This window comes from Mustela nivalis, assembly GCF_964662115.1.
Source record: "Mustela nivalis genome assembly, chromosome: 18".
Taxonomy (NCBI): Eukaryota; Metazoa; Chordata; class Mammalia; order Carnivora; family Mustelidae; genus Mustela; species Mustela nivalis.
Window position 1 is genome coordinate 60,144,330 of NC_139037.1, and position 14,890 is coordinate 60,159,219.

Here is a 14,890-nt window from a genome sequence, read left to right on the forward strand (position 1 = left end):
TGTCACCATGACTTTTTTTTTTTAATTTTGGATAGGAATTTTAATAAGATAGCATTTTATTTCAGTAGACATTTAAGTTAAAATTTAAATGTATATATGTTCTTTCCCACATATTATCCAAAGGCTACAAATTAGAGTGGAAGAATAAGGAGAATCAAGATACTAGTTTTTTTTTTTTTTAAGATTTATTTATTTATTTATTTAACAGAGAGTAGGCAGAGAGGCAGGCAGAGAGAGAGGAGGAAGCAGGCTCCCTGCTGAGCAGAGAGCCCGATGCGGGACTCGATCCCAGGACTCTGAGATCATGACCTGAGCCGAAGGCAGCAGCTTAATCCACTGAGCCACCCAGGCGCCCCCAAGATACTAGTTTTAAAGTTCTTTTTACACTGTTTTGAAAATATTGTCTTCCTCATTTATTTCCATCATTTACCATGTTAGCAAAATCTACAAACTTGTACTTGGTAAGTACTGATTGGGCTGGGTATAGAGGATGTCCACAGGGAAGCTGCCATTCTCGTTCAAAGTGACCTTTGTTTATTTTTAAGCAAAATAGTCACTTTATTCTTATATTTAATGGTAACTTTATTGTAAGAGGTTTAAAGGTTCCTAATAAATGATTTTACCTATTTGTACAAACTATTTATTTGTACCTCAGGAAGACTGTGGCTCCTAAAATAATTCAACATGTGTCATGATTCTTCTTGGTATAATTATATTTAAAATTAAGTTTTAAAATTTTAATTTTTTATTGAAACTGTTTATTGAAGGCAGTGTTTATTTTCTCAGGCAAAGATGATGAAATATACATTCTTGTTGAAGTCTTCTCTTAACGGTGTTGAGGTATGGTGACCCCAGACCCCAGACCTTGCCCAGTGGTGAGGCAGACCATCCCAGGCCATGCAACTGCCCAGAGTAGCCCTTCCTTATATCCTGGATCTTTCATCCACTAGGTGCTACTTACAGCTTCTTATGGAGGGGCCAATATTTGGGCAACTGTGCAACCTAAGGGCAGTAAGCTCCAGAAAGGAAGGAAACATGAGGGAATTTCTAGTTTCACTGCTCAGGGTGTTTTGGATGTTTGTTTGTTTGTTTGTTTTCCCCTATGAAAAATGAAGGCTCACAGGACAGAAGTATCCCTTTGATTGGTGCTGGGGTGGGGAAGCAAATTTTCTTCTCCCTATTATTGGAAAGCAGGCAAAATTAGTTAAAGTGAATAATCAGAAACAATTTGGGAGGGAAAGAGATCACAACAGGCATTAATCCATGTGGTGAATGTGGACTACTAATTCAGTTGTCTTTGGGTGTTTACTTACATACACACAAATGTGCATGCTTGGATCAGGGGAAAACAGCAGAAACTTGATGCCTTTTGAAATATGTGGAAGTACTAACCTTTAGAGGTACCGGGCTGTGTATTTGTTAGCTATCTGTATATGGGTATTTTTTTCAGAACTTGTTTCTGATTTGATAAATAGTCTATATTCACTGTGGAAAACATAGTATACTTTAATATATTGAAATTAAAGTTCTTTATTGAGAACTTGTCTGCCTCATGCAAGTGCCTCCAGGTATATAAAAGGTGGGAGGTCGGGGTACCAGGTGGTGGGTATTATAGAGGGCACGGATTGCATGGAGCACTGGGTGTGGTACAAAAACAATGAATACTGTTATGCTGAAAATAAAAAAAAAAAAGAAAGTCAGTAAGAGATCTGGACATACAGCAAGTAGTAGCTCAAGTCCAATACCATGTAACATTTTGTATTGATTATGAAATTTAAAGAAGGAGAAAGGGACTTTTTTTTTTATTATTCTATTTCTTTTCAGTGTTCCAGAATTCATTGTTTATGTACCACACCCAGTGCTTCATGCAATAGGTGCCCTCCATAATACCCATCACCAGGCTCACCCAACCCTCTACCTGCCTCCCTTCCAAAGCCCTCAGTTTGCTTCTCAGAGTCCACAGTCTCTCATGGTTTGTCTCTCCCACCAATTTCCCTCAACTCACTTCTCCCCTCCATCTCCCAATGTCCTCTGTGTTACTCCTTATGGTCCAGAAGTAAGAAACCATATGATAATTGACTCTGGTGACTTATTTCACTCAGCATAATCTCTTCCAGTCCAGTTCATGTTGATACAAAAGTTGGGTATTCATTCTTTCTGATGGAGGCATAATAATCCATATTGTATATGGACCACATCTTTATCCATTCATCCATTGAAGGGCATCTTGGTTCTTTCCACACTTTAGTGACTTTGGCCATTGCTGCTATGAACATTGGTGTACAGATGTGCCCTTCTTTTCACTACATCTGTATCTTCTTGGTATATACAGAGTGCAGTTGCAGGGTCATAGGGCAGCTCCATTTTAATTTTTTTGAGGAATTTCCACACTGTTTCCCAATGTGGCTGCACCAAAAAAGGGACTTGTTATTAATTCTGTGGAGCTGGTCAAGTATGATACTCAAAGATTAATTCCTTCAGACATAAAGTAGTTTATACTGATTCTATTCTTCAGATTCATCTACAAGGAAAAGGCTATATAAAACTAAAGTCCCATGGATTTGATTAGGGTAGTATTGGATGTTAAAGTACCTGAAATGATGAAGAATGTCTGTACATTCTTCTAGATTTGTTTCAGTCCTAAAATATTAAATTAGTTATAATGTATGTGAAAATATCCTTACTATTAGAATTGCTTATCCTTTCTCAAATTTTTTAGTGGCTTAGTACTTCCACCGCTGTATGCCATAGCTGTAATAAGCAAGCAGTAACAGGAGCCACCATCACACCTTTGTCAGGTCACAAGGCAGAATCAGAAACAAGTCTACCAAAATATGTCATCCCTAATAATTTCTGGTACTTTAATTTTAAAGTTTTAGTTGATATTCATCCAACCAAATATATAGCTGAGGTATATGTTTGTGAGAATTTGAACTGTTTAGGGTGGTGGGTTACACTCACTCCCCTAATCATGTATTCTGTTTCCTTCCAGACATCCCCCATTTGAGACCAGCGCCAGTGTATGTACATTACTACCACTCAAGACAATGAAAACATTTATAGTATAAAAATTCCATACATGGCAATTCACATTGTTTTTATTAAATGGATTATAAAATTCTTTTTGGGAAAAAAGTATCTAGCTATAATCCAAAACACTCAAAATTGAGTTGCTGTACTGCCCCAAATCATACAGGTATGTCATTTCTCTTTTTCTTATATTTTACATAGGTAAAAATACACTAACATATACCAAAGTAATTGACTTATAGGGGTTTTGGTTCCTAAAGGATGCTGGTTCTAGGGATTATGTTTATGGGTGGGCTCTCTCTCTGTTGCCGAGGTGTCAGAGGGACTTCTGAGGTAGCACTTGCCATGCTCTGCTGACATTGCCATGACAAGGTGATCTTGGGGGCCAGGGAGATGTTCTGAGAACATGGTGTTGTGTGCAGTCTCCTGGACCCTCTCATTTTCCTTCCTTTGCTCAAGAGCCAGTGACATCAGAGCACAAGACCAGGGGCCTGTGTTGCCTTCACCCATCCCCAGCACCAGGAAGGCCCTCAAGAATCATGTAGGTGGGCTGTGGGAAGGACCTATTTGACTGCCAAGTGCGTTTTGGCATCTCAGGGGGAGCAGTGGAAGAGCATCTCAGGATTTTGAGGTGCCATGATGGAATGCCTGGAAGAAAAGGCAGACTCTCTTTCGAAGGCTTTCAGTGAAGACCTCTTTCTGTGTGGGGCCCATGGTATACCTTCCCTCTCTTGTGGTCCTTGGTCATAGAGAAATGGGCTTTCCCAGCAGGTAGAGTTGCTTAGAGACTTTGTGCTGTGTAGGGAAGGACAACTTGGGGAGGTTTGATAGGGGCTGCTTCATGGCAGGGGCCTGCTTTTATGCACAAAGCATGGTCCCCTTAGAGCAGGTTCGCTGATGCCCCAGAGTTTCCCAAAAGTGTGACTAGGCCTGAGCTGCAAGAGTTCACACACCTGAGTGGCAGGTAGCATCTTGGTGGAGGAGCACCAAACTGAGGTCCAGAGCACGTGTCCTCATTGATTAAGAACTGACTACAGAGCTAGAGAAACTTACTGTCAAGAAGTCTGAGGGGGATACAGTTACAGTAAAGAGCAGCAAAATACTTACTGAAGATTTTGAAAGGGAGCTTTGGGGTGCGTGGATGGCTCAGTTGGTTAAATGTCTGCCAGAGATCAAACCCTGTGGTGGGGGGTGGGGAGTCCCTGCTAAGTGGGCAGTCTGCTTCTCCCTCTCCCTTTCCCTCTGCCACTCTCCCTGTCTGTGCTCACTTTCTCTCTGTCTCTCTGTGTCAAATAAATTTTATAAATCTTTTAAAACATAAAAATACAAGAAAGATTTGAAACTTAAATTCACTAGTTGTAACATGTAATAGGAACCCTGTAAACAGTAAAAATCACTGCTGAGAACAAAATTGATTTTTTTTAAGATTTTATTTATTTGGCAGAGAGAGATCCCAAGTAGGCAGAAAGGCAAGCAGAGAGAGAGGAGGAAGCAGGCTCCCCACCAATGCAGGACTCGATCCCAGGACCCTGAGATCATGACCTGAGCTGAAGGCAGTGGCTTAACCCACTGAGCCACCCAGGTGCCCCACAAAATTGATTTTCCAAAGGAATATCCCAGAACACTGAGGAAAATTTCAAAGAGCTGGAAATGAGAAACGAATTAGTAAGATCTGAGGTCAGGTCCAAATCTACCTTGCAAGTACCCTGAGGACAAAAGGAGAAAATAACAGAAGTTATAACTGAACTAATGCAGCATTTTCTTGAGCTGAAAAACAGTCATGCCTTCAGTTCATAAAGCCTTCAAGTCCCAGGGAGAATTAGCTGAACAGACTCAAACCAAAACAGACATAAACCTATTTGACTTTCAGGGACTAAGAAAAAATTGTCAGAGTTCCAAACAGAAACCACCAGTTCCTTCTAGAAAATGAGACAGAGTATCATTGAATATTGACTTTAAGCTCTATCCCTCAGAGCTGAAAGAACTCTCTTTCTTAGAACTCTTGCTTCCTATCACATATGTAAGCAGATGTCAGATTGATTAACCTTGTAAATTGGTTTAAGTTCTAACTCTACAAACAAAATGATAAAGAATTTGGTGACAATCTAGGGGCATGTAAAAATTTGGGAAGTGGTAGACTACCTTAGGTAGAGATAAGACCCACAGACCATAGAAGAAATGACATGCCACTTTATTTTAAAAATTTGAGAAAGATTTGTATATCAAAAAAGAGTAAAGCTGCATGTGGGCAACAGGCTGTGAAAAGCATCTGTAACATCAGCTGTTCAAGGAGTTCATGTGTCTGACGTGCCTACAAATTGAGAAGAAGACAAACAGTCCGATTGAAAAACAGACCAAATGAGAGGAAGGAGAAGTTCATGGAAGAGGAAACAGAAATGACTCTGGATTTCATAGTGAGCCAGGGAACACCATTAGTTCTGGACCATGTTGAGACACCTTTATTCACTCACCCTGTAGACAAAAACTAAAAATCATCAGGTAGACAAAAATTTGCATGAAATCATATATAAGAAACTCAGCCCCACTCTTTGATAAATTTTACAGTCTATCTTGTGTGATTGTTAAGTCAATTCAAAACTATCTGTTTAGAGACTCTCTTCCCTACTTGGTTACAAATTTTCAGGGAACCATCACTGTATTCATTGAGAATAAGTTCCTCATTCTTGAAAAATACATTTGAGTGATGAAAAATAGCAAGAATAGCGGAATAACCACAAATTCAAGGTTCTAGTTTTCCCCCGCCCTTAGTTGGAAAGGAAACTTTTCACACATGTGAGTCATCTACTTTTATTATCTGGCTTTCTTAGTTTCCGCAAAGTCTGACGTCCTGAATCAGTTTGGATGGTTGTCTCATCCTAACTCAAACTGTCTTAAAGATTAAAAACAAAACAAAACAAAAAAAAAAAACCTTCAATCTCATGAAGAAGCAGCTCATGGCAGGGCTTGCAGAGAATGTGTTTTATTCACGCTGTCTCCATGATTTTCTCCATTTTTCCCTACTCTGCCCTTTCCCTCTGGCCAGTTTGTCTTCCACCCCCTGATGACTGTGTTATGGCTGCCCGCAGTGGGGGCACTGCTTTCCTTGTTCACATTCAGAGACAACCCAGATATTTCTGTAAAGCCCTTCCCGTTTGTGTGTGTGGGACAACCTAGGTTACTGTCTCTCGTAGAACAGTAACAAGGCACTGACTGTCGTGCAGCTGGCTGTGTGAATGGCCCAGGAGGAACATGACTGGCTTCCATGACAGAACCCTTCCCTTTAGTGTGGATGGGGCCAGCTTCCTGTGAGTCACCTGGGCTGCAGTGGAGGAGGCACACAGTGCACTGGGGTTCAGGAAGGGGGAGGGAGGAAGGATGCTGGCAGTCAACTCTCCAGATCCAGTACTACCACACCCTGAAGATAGTCCTACCTAGAAATGGTCCCTGCCATTGTACAGACTCAATATGTCTCAGTGAGCTCTTCTAGTAGTTTTTTTAGTGCCACTGTAGCAAATGACAAATTCTCAGTGGCTTGAAACAACACAAATTGATTATCTTGCAGTTCTGGAGGTCAGAAGTTCAAAAATCAGTCTCAGTGTGGTAAAATCAGGGTGTTAACAGCCTGTGTTCCTTCTGGAGGCTCTAGAGGAGAATCCACTTTCTTGCCTTGTCCTGCTTCTAAAGCTACCTGCATTCCCTGACTTGTGGCCCTTCATTGCACCACCTTTTATCCCTCTGTTTCCAACTTCACATTGCCCTCTGATTCTGATCCTCCTGTCTCCTTATGGATTCTCATGATTACATTGGGACCACCGAGGTAATCCAGGATAATCTCTCCCCCCTCACACCTTAATTTAATCATGCTTGCTAAATCCCATTTGCCAGGTAAGGTAAAGTACTCAGAGCTTCTTGGGCTCAGGGTATGGTCATCTTTGGGGCAGTCTCTATTCAGCTGATCAGTTGCCTCTTGTGCTCCCTTTTATGCCTCACACCTCATCTCACACGTGTCTGCATTGCAAATGAGAAATGCAGCAATTTAAACCATTGAATATTAGATTTTGGAGATAGTTGCGGGAATAAAAGCACATATAATTTTATTTGTGTCCTAAAAGATTTTGTTTGGAATTTTAAATTTTATCTAATTGTCCCTAGGTAAATTAAATATGATTCAATCAGTTGATCTGAAAAATCTTTTTTTCAAAGAGTATACCGCTGTTGTAAAGGCCCTTCAAAACAGTATTTTGAGTGCTGTTTCCAAATAAAGTTTACACTTTCACCCTTATCACTGTATTAAAGGTCATGTTTGAGGGTTTTGTGTGTGTGTGTGTACTTTTTTCCAAAGTGAACTTGCTTCTCTATCTAAAATTAATACCTCTAACAGTATTTTTCACCAGGGAGGAGAGGAATTAGTGTACCTTCTAGACTAAGTTTTCTTTCCACGTGAAGAGTCTGTTAGGGCTAATATTCATGGGAGAAGGAAAAGACAGTAGCTCTTACACCCCATATACTATGTTGACAACAGCAGTATAAGCCTGACCAAAGCTGTACATCTTGGTGCATCATTTCAGCTGAAACGTGTTCAGTGAAGTATGATTTATTCCTTAGTAATTCATTTTTGTGTGAGATAAAAGTACATCAACAGAAATTGGGGAAAGCAGAGTGGTAATTTTAAAATTTCATCAGTGACTGTTTTTTTTACCAGTTCTATATATAAGCACATTAATTGATATTAAAACCCATGAAAGTTCATTTGGGAATAAAAAAGAAAGTTTGAGGTGGTATTGATTTTTTAATGATATTTGTATTTATGTGTATGATTACGCTTAGTTACACTTTGATTGAGTCCAAATGTGCCCTTAACAATAATCCATGGGCTCTGGGTTTCCTGAAGTTGTATGTCATGGGGTGAACAGTTAGAAAAAGTGAATCCCACAAATTGACAACCCTATGGGGGTTTATATATTACACAAACACATTTGTTTGTTGACTGCCACTCCAGTACTTTCTGTGTCCTAGAGCTCTACCCACGTGGTGCAGGCTGCCCCCATCTGTGCTGGAGAATCATGACGGGGCATTCAGTGGCCTTAGGCATCCCCACAGAGCTGCAGTTGCATCCTCTCATTTCCCACCTAGTTTGTGGGCATCCCCCTTTAGCTTGACCCTGACAGTGGACAGGTCTCAGTATGAGCTGTCTATGGGAAGAATCAAGATGTTGGGGGGCAAATGGCAAGATTTCATTTCTTTTGATGGCTGCATAGTATTCCATTGTGTATATATACCACATCTTCTTGATCCATTCATCTGTTGATGGACATCTAGGTTCTTTCCATAGTTTGGCTATTGTGGACATTGCTGCTATAAACATTCGGGTGCATGTGCCCCTTTGGATCACTACATTTGTATCGTTAGGGTAAATACCCACATGGATGGAACTAGAGCGAATCATGCTTAGCGAAATAAGTCAAGCAGAGAAAGACAACTATCATATGATCTCCCTGATATGAGGAAGTGGTGATGCAACATGGAGGCTTAAGTGGGTAGGAGAAGAATAAATGAAACAAGATGGGATTGGGAGGGAGACAAACCATAAGTGACTCTTAATCTCACAAAACAAACTGAGGGTTGCTGGGGGGAGGGGGTTTGGGAGAAGAGGGTGGGATTATGGACATTGGGGAGGGTATGTGCTTTGGTGAGTGCTGTGAAGTGTGTAAACCTGGTGATTCACAGACCTGTACCCCTGGGGATAAAAATATATGTTTATAAAAAATAAAAATTAAAAAAAAATAATAAAAAAAAAAAATACAATGGACAGGTTTATCAATAAAAAAAAAAAAAAAAAAGATGTTGGGGGGCAGCGGTAGTTGTTGATGGGAATTTTTAAGTGTTCAGGTTGTATCTTGCAATTTTCCGAACCCTGGCAGTGCAGGCCTGGGCCAACCTGGTATGTCTGTTTCACCGACCAAATCTTCCTCAAGTGCCCAAGAAGTGAAACCATACTTGCATTTGCCACCAGAATCAACTAATACTAAATAATAGTTGTGAATTCCAGCTTGATTATAGTGAGTGGAAAATGGACCTCTCTCTGGTTAATTCTTACATATGATTTTACTGTTCATCTTCATAAAAGGGATAAGAAATGAGGAAACGTGGATTATCAGTTTGTTTTCACTCTCATCACTCACTGCAGTTATAATTTTCAAAATACCAAGATGTTTTTCGAAAGTAGTTATTTATTTATTTATTTGTGGAGGGAGTAGGGACTAAGACTAAGGAAAGCATTGTTCTATCAAGAGAAGTCGTTTTCAATTTATGGTATGATGGGAAATCCATCTCGTATGTCCTATTTGGATAACAGAGCTCACTTTTTAATTTTTTCAAACTTCCTTTGATTTTTTAATTGAAGTATAGCTGACCCACAATGTTGCATTCGTTTCAGATATAAAACAACAAGATTTGACAAGTCTGTATGTTATGCTGCGCTCGCCGTACTGTACCACCAACCATATTCCCTATGCTGTGCCTTTCGTCCTGCAACTTATTAATTTTGTAACTGGAAGCCTGTTATCTCCCACTGTATTTCACGCATTTTGCCTGTCCACCCGCTGCCTCCTCTTTGGAAACGATCAATTTGTTCTCTGTACTTATGGGTCTCTTTCTGTTTTTCTGTGTGTTCAGAGAACTTTTTAAGATAATTTGGTGCCTTTAAACATATTCCTTGATTTACATTATTTTGGATACGTATTTGCCATGTTACCCAATTAGATATGTAATGACTTCAAAATTTGGGGGCTTAAAACAACCCTTTTGTCATATTACATATGTTTTGGGGGTCAGAAATTAGGGCAGGATCTCATGGGGCGATTTTTATGCTTAATACGGCATTAACTGAGGTCAGTGGGTGGTGGCCTTCAGCAGGCGGCTGCTTGGTCTAGAGGATTCAGGATGACTTTATGCACATGCCTGTCACTTTGATGGGTACAGTTGGGAGGTGAGGCTAGATGGCCCTCCACTTCCGTGCAGTCTTTGTAACAAGGTTGTTGGACTTCTTTCCTGTCCACTCAGAGCTCCAATAGCAAATGTTCCAAGAGAGGGGTTCCTTCTGGACTTGGGCCTGAAACTGACACGTTTATTTCACTGTTTAACACAGTCACATAGCCCATGTGAATCAAAGGGAATGGGGAGTCATCGGATTTGTGATCATTTTTTAACGTGCTACATATGTTCATATGTGCATTTTTTCCCGTTTCTCTGACCTGTGGGAAAATGGAAGTTATTGATTAAAGAGTCACAGGTTATCAAGCCGTACGAGAGGCTTCAGACTTAATCCAACCTCCATACTTTATAGATTAAAGAATATATATGTAGGTGCACATGTACATCTCCATATCAGTTATTATATATACACTTGTATATCACTAAAAATGGTATCTGTGGATCAGCCAATTCTTCTTTCTTCATAGGAATGAAAAGGACTCGTCATTCCCTGGCAAATCTGAAGAAAGAAGCCAGAGCAAGAGTAAGGGAGAAAGAGAGTGAGAGGAGCATCTGATGGGATAGGATTTCTTACAAAAGGACTCCTGAAATGACCAGAGAAAACAGACCAACAGAAAAGGGCAGACTTTGACCAAGCGGTGCTCAACGACGTGAATATCCACATGGAACAGAAGAGGTTTTAACGCTATTCCCTACTGATGTAGCCTACATACTAAAGAGGACATCAGAAGTTTTCTGGAAGATACCATAGAAAACCATTTTGAGGACCTGGGGGCGGTGGCAGAGATGAGTGGAACAGAACACCAAAAACAGGAAGCCCAAGAAAGCTTGGGTGCCGCTTCCAGTCGGCGACGAGAGAAGAATTAGGCACGAACCAGTCAGCTGGAAAAGACTGGGAGCAGGGGACAACAGTCGAAAAGGACGGCTGCCAGGAGCAACTCGACAGTCTCACTTTTATTGGATAGAAAACAATAGCCAATAGAAGGATTGAGGAAGGTCAAATGTTAATCCCATCTTGCTGACAAGCAAGAAGGAGGATAAAGTTTATAGTTAAACAAGCATATTGAAAGAACTCTTGTAACTAACAACGGGCACTTCTGGGAAGAGAAAGGCTCGGTGGCGGATAAGGGAGGCAGGCGGTTTTCATTCCACCCTGAGCTAACCTGGCGTTCCCGGGTGCTCCGCTTTCCTGAAGCAGGCGGCATTCCGCCCTGGGCCGGCCGGGCTTCCAGCCAGCGCAGCTTCTGTGAGGGGGCTGCATTCCGCCATGAGCAAGCGAGGTATCCCCCGCTGCCCAGCTTCTGTGAACGGGCGGTGTTCCGCCCTGAGCAAGCTGGGCATCCCCAACTACCCAGCTTCACAGTCATATATCATCCTTTTCCCCAAAGACCTGTTGCCAGTATATGTATTTCTAGAGGTCATATGTAAATGTGCTTGGTAACTAGTAAAATCCTCCAGGGGTTACAGTTGAAGTAACAAGTTGTTCCGAGGGGCACCAGCAGTTGGGAAGTTGGACTCTTGTCATTCCAAGGTTCCAAACAAAAAAATCTTGCCCAACAAATGACAAGACTAAAACTATTAAAGGCTCTATGGAGATACCAGATAAGGAACTGTATACAAATCTAAATAGGAGAAGTAGGAATCAAGAAGGATAGATAGGTAACTTCAAAACAATGAAAATCCTAGAGCAGAAATATCCCAAGGAGAAAGCCATCAGCCAAGAAACATGAAAAGATTCCTGAAATCCTCAGTGATCACAAAAGAGCAAAGGAAAACACAATGTGTTAGTGTTAACCCAAGGAGACAGACCCCAAAGAGTGTTGCTTAATCCAATGGATTGAATCGTGAAAAACGGATTTAATTATGGAGTGGGGCACCTGGGTGGCTGCTTTCTGCTGGGGTCCTGATGCCAGTGTCTTGAGCTCCAGACCTTTCTGGGGCTCTGTGCTCAGCAGGAAGCCTGCTTCTCCCTCTTCCACTTCCATGGCTTCTACTCCTTCTCAAATTGGGCTTCCTCTCTCGATGTCTCTGTCTTTCTGTCCAATTAATCAATCAACACACCAATTCCTTTAATTCAAGAAGTAAAAGTCAAATGTTGATGCATGGGGCCCTAAAGAACGACAAGAATATGGAGGGTTGTTTGATGATTTTTTTAAGATTTTCTTTCTTCCTTTGACAGACATAGAGGAGAAGGAGGGAGAGAGACAGGCAGAGAGGCAGGGGTAAACAGGCTCCCTGCTAAGGAAAGAGCCAGATGCAGGGCAGGGTGCGCAGGCTGCTGCCTCGCCAAGTCCAGCCTGAAGCCCTGCAGCAGCTCCAGCAGTCCCAAGGGGATATCTCTGTAGGTCTTGCCTGCCCCTCCCCCGCCGGGGCACCTGGGCGCTGCCCTCACCTCCTCCCTGGACCGACCTGTGGCCCCGCCCCACCCCCAACACCGCAATGAGCACGCTCAGAGGGCGCTGGAGGCGCTCAAGGAGGCTTGCCCCAAGGTTCCCTGGGCTCAGCTGCTCCCTGCTGCTCCCTGCCACAGCAGCACGGAGGGCGACGGGGGTGAAGGTGGCATCCGCTGAGGAAGCCCTGCCCTGGCAGGGCAGGCAGCACCGAGGGCACCTCCCGCTCGCCCTGGGGCCTGTCACTTCTCTCCCCACCCCTTCCACTCTCAACCATTGTTACCTTCTGTGAAGGGTTTTCATACTTGGTTTTAGGGCAAGAGAACAATTGAGTGTGAGGGGGAAAGGGCAGGACCAAAAGAGAGACCCAGTGGACTCTGCCCTGAGCCCAGAGCTTGCCTCAGGGCTCAATCTCAAGAGCCTGAGATCACCACCTGAGCCAGAACCAAAGAGTTGGGCGCTTCACTGAGGGTGCCACCCAGGTGCCCCTCAGCTGTTGTGAACGAATTTCTGGAGAGGGGTGCCTGCGTGGCTCTGTTAGTTCAGCGACTGCCTTGGGCTCAGGTCATGACCCTGGTCTTGCAGGATCTCCTCCCGCCTCGGCCTCCCAGCTCCTTGGGGAGTTGGCTTCTCCCACTGACATTCTCCTCTCTCATGCTCTCTCTCACTCATTCTCTCACAAAGAAAGAAAAGCTTTCCAAAAAATGTCTTTAGCCTTGTTTTATGGGCTTCAATATGGTTGATCTCAATGAGTTTTCTCATCGGATGCAGACAACTTGAGGATAGCCATGTGTTTCTAAAAGGGTCCCTTTGTGTTCTGAAATGTCTTCTTTCTCTGTTCATTTATCAGGTGTCTTTCCATTGTCTCTTCTCAAGACCTAGGAAAAGCAGCCTTTGAGGATTCGTTTGGGTAAGGTCTAGTCCTTTTCATCCTTTTTCTTTCCACAAAATCTATACTAGCCTCTGCTTCCTTCTAAGTAGAGTTTATTTTTCACTGCCCTATTGAGGTCTTTTCTTTCAATAGAATTTGAGTCGTTCACTCTGAAGGTCATTGTTGAAATGTTGAATTTGAAGTCTACTACCTCGCTAGGCATATTTTCTTTTTCCTGTCTATTCCTTCTTCCCTTTCCCTTTAGAACTGCCTTCCTTTCGATGACCTGAGTCCTTTGGAGGCTAATCTCTGCCTTCTTTGATTGGCTGTCACAGGGGAAGTCAGAGATTAGTAGGTATTTCTGACCCTTTTTACAGTTGTTCTCCCCTTCTTTAGGGAAGCTCTAGAGTCAGCTTTCTCCGAGGGATCATTTCATCCCCCTCCTAACTCATGCTCCTTACCGGGTCTCTATTGAATATTGTGACTTAGCCAGAAGAACACTTCCCTCTGGCTGGTAGGACCTCCAATGACCTCTAGCCTTGTAGGAGTCTTGGCAACCATCTGGTTCCGTTGCCTTGACTCTTTGTCAGAACCTGGAGCATTTTCTAAGACACACACTGCTTCCTATGGACCAAGGACTCAAGAGGACTCCAATGTGTATTTTCAAGAGCTTGTTTTCTACTTGCATTCCGTCTCTCTGGAACCCATGGCGTTTTCATCACTCCAGCCTTCCTGAATTCCAATCTCTCTTTCCTCATACCAGAGAGACTCCCATCTTTTCCTTGGATCTCCTCCCTACCCTCACCATCCAGAATTCCTCCAGGTGAAAAGCCAAGTGAATCCTGGGGCTCAGTTTATTTTTTTTTTTTATTTTTATTTTTGCTTCTTTTTCTTTTCACATGGTTCACAAATGTGCATTCATTTTCAATGTTTTAAAGAGTTAGATATATAGATATATATATAGATAGATAGATATAGACACATCTATATCTATATAGATAGATAGATACTTTCTTTCTTTTCAATTCCCCATGGGATTCTGGTTGGTTACTTTTCCACTCACAGGTTTGTATTAGTTTTCTAGGGGTGCTATTACAAGATACCACAAGCCTAGAGGCTGAAACAACAAAGTGGACAGAATTTGAGTCGTTCACTCTGAAGGTCATTGCTGAAATATTAAACTTCAAGTCTACTACCTCGCTAGGCATATTTTTCCCCCCTCTCTATTCCTTCTTCCCTTTCCCTTTTGAACTGCCTTCCTTTTTATAACCTGAGTCCTTTGGAGGCTACTGTCTGCCTTCTTTTATTGGCTGTCACATGGGCAGTGAGAGATTAGTAGGTAATTCTGACCCTTTTTACACCTAACTAACTCAGGCTCCTTACCCGGTCTCTACAGAATATTCTGACTTAGCCAGAGGAACTCTTCCCTCTGGCTGGTTATTACTCCAATGACCTCTAGCCTTGTAGGAGTTTTGGCAACCATCTGGTTCCATTGCCTTGACTCTTTGTTAGTACCTGAAGTATTTTCTTAGACACACACTGCTTCCTATGGAGCAAGGACTGAAGAGGACACCAGTGTGTATTTTTCCAAGAGTTTGATTTCTAC

General features: G+C 42.3%; 1 long non-coding RNA gene across 2 annotated transcripts in view; it reads left to right on the forward strand.

Annotated features, from left to right (window-relative positions):
• The window catches only part of LOC309853134, a 31,134-nt gene extending 20,056 nt beyond the window's left edge, over positions 1-11,078 (forward strand). The window contains exon 5 of one of the 2 annotated variants that reach the window (XR_014305528.1): positions 10,491-11,078. This is a non-coding gene — a long non-coding RNA (uncharacterized lncRNA). Of the gene's footprint in view, positions 1-2,992; positions 3,121-10,490 lie in introns of those variants that run through there. The other variant, XR_014305529.1, reaches the window with a different exon arrangement.
• The last annotated feature ends 3,812 nt before the right edge of the window (positions 11,079-14,890 follow it).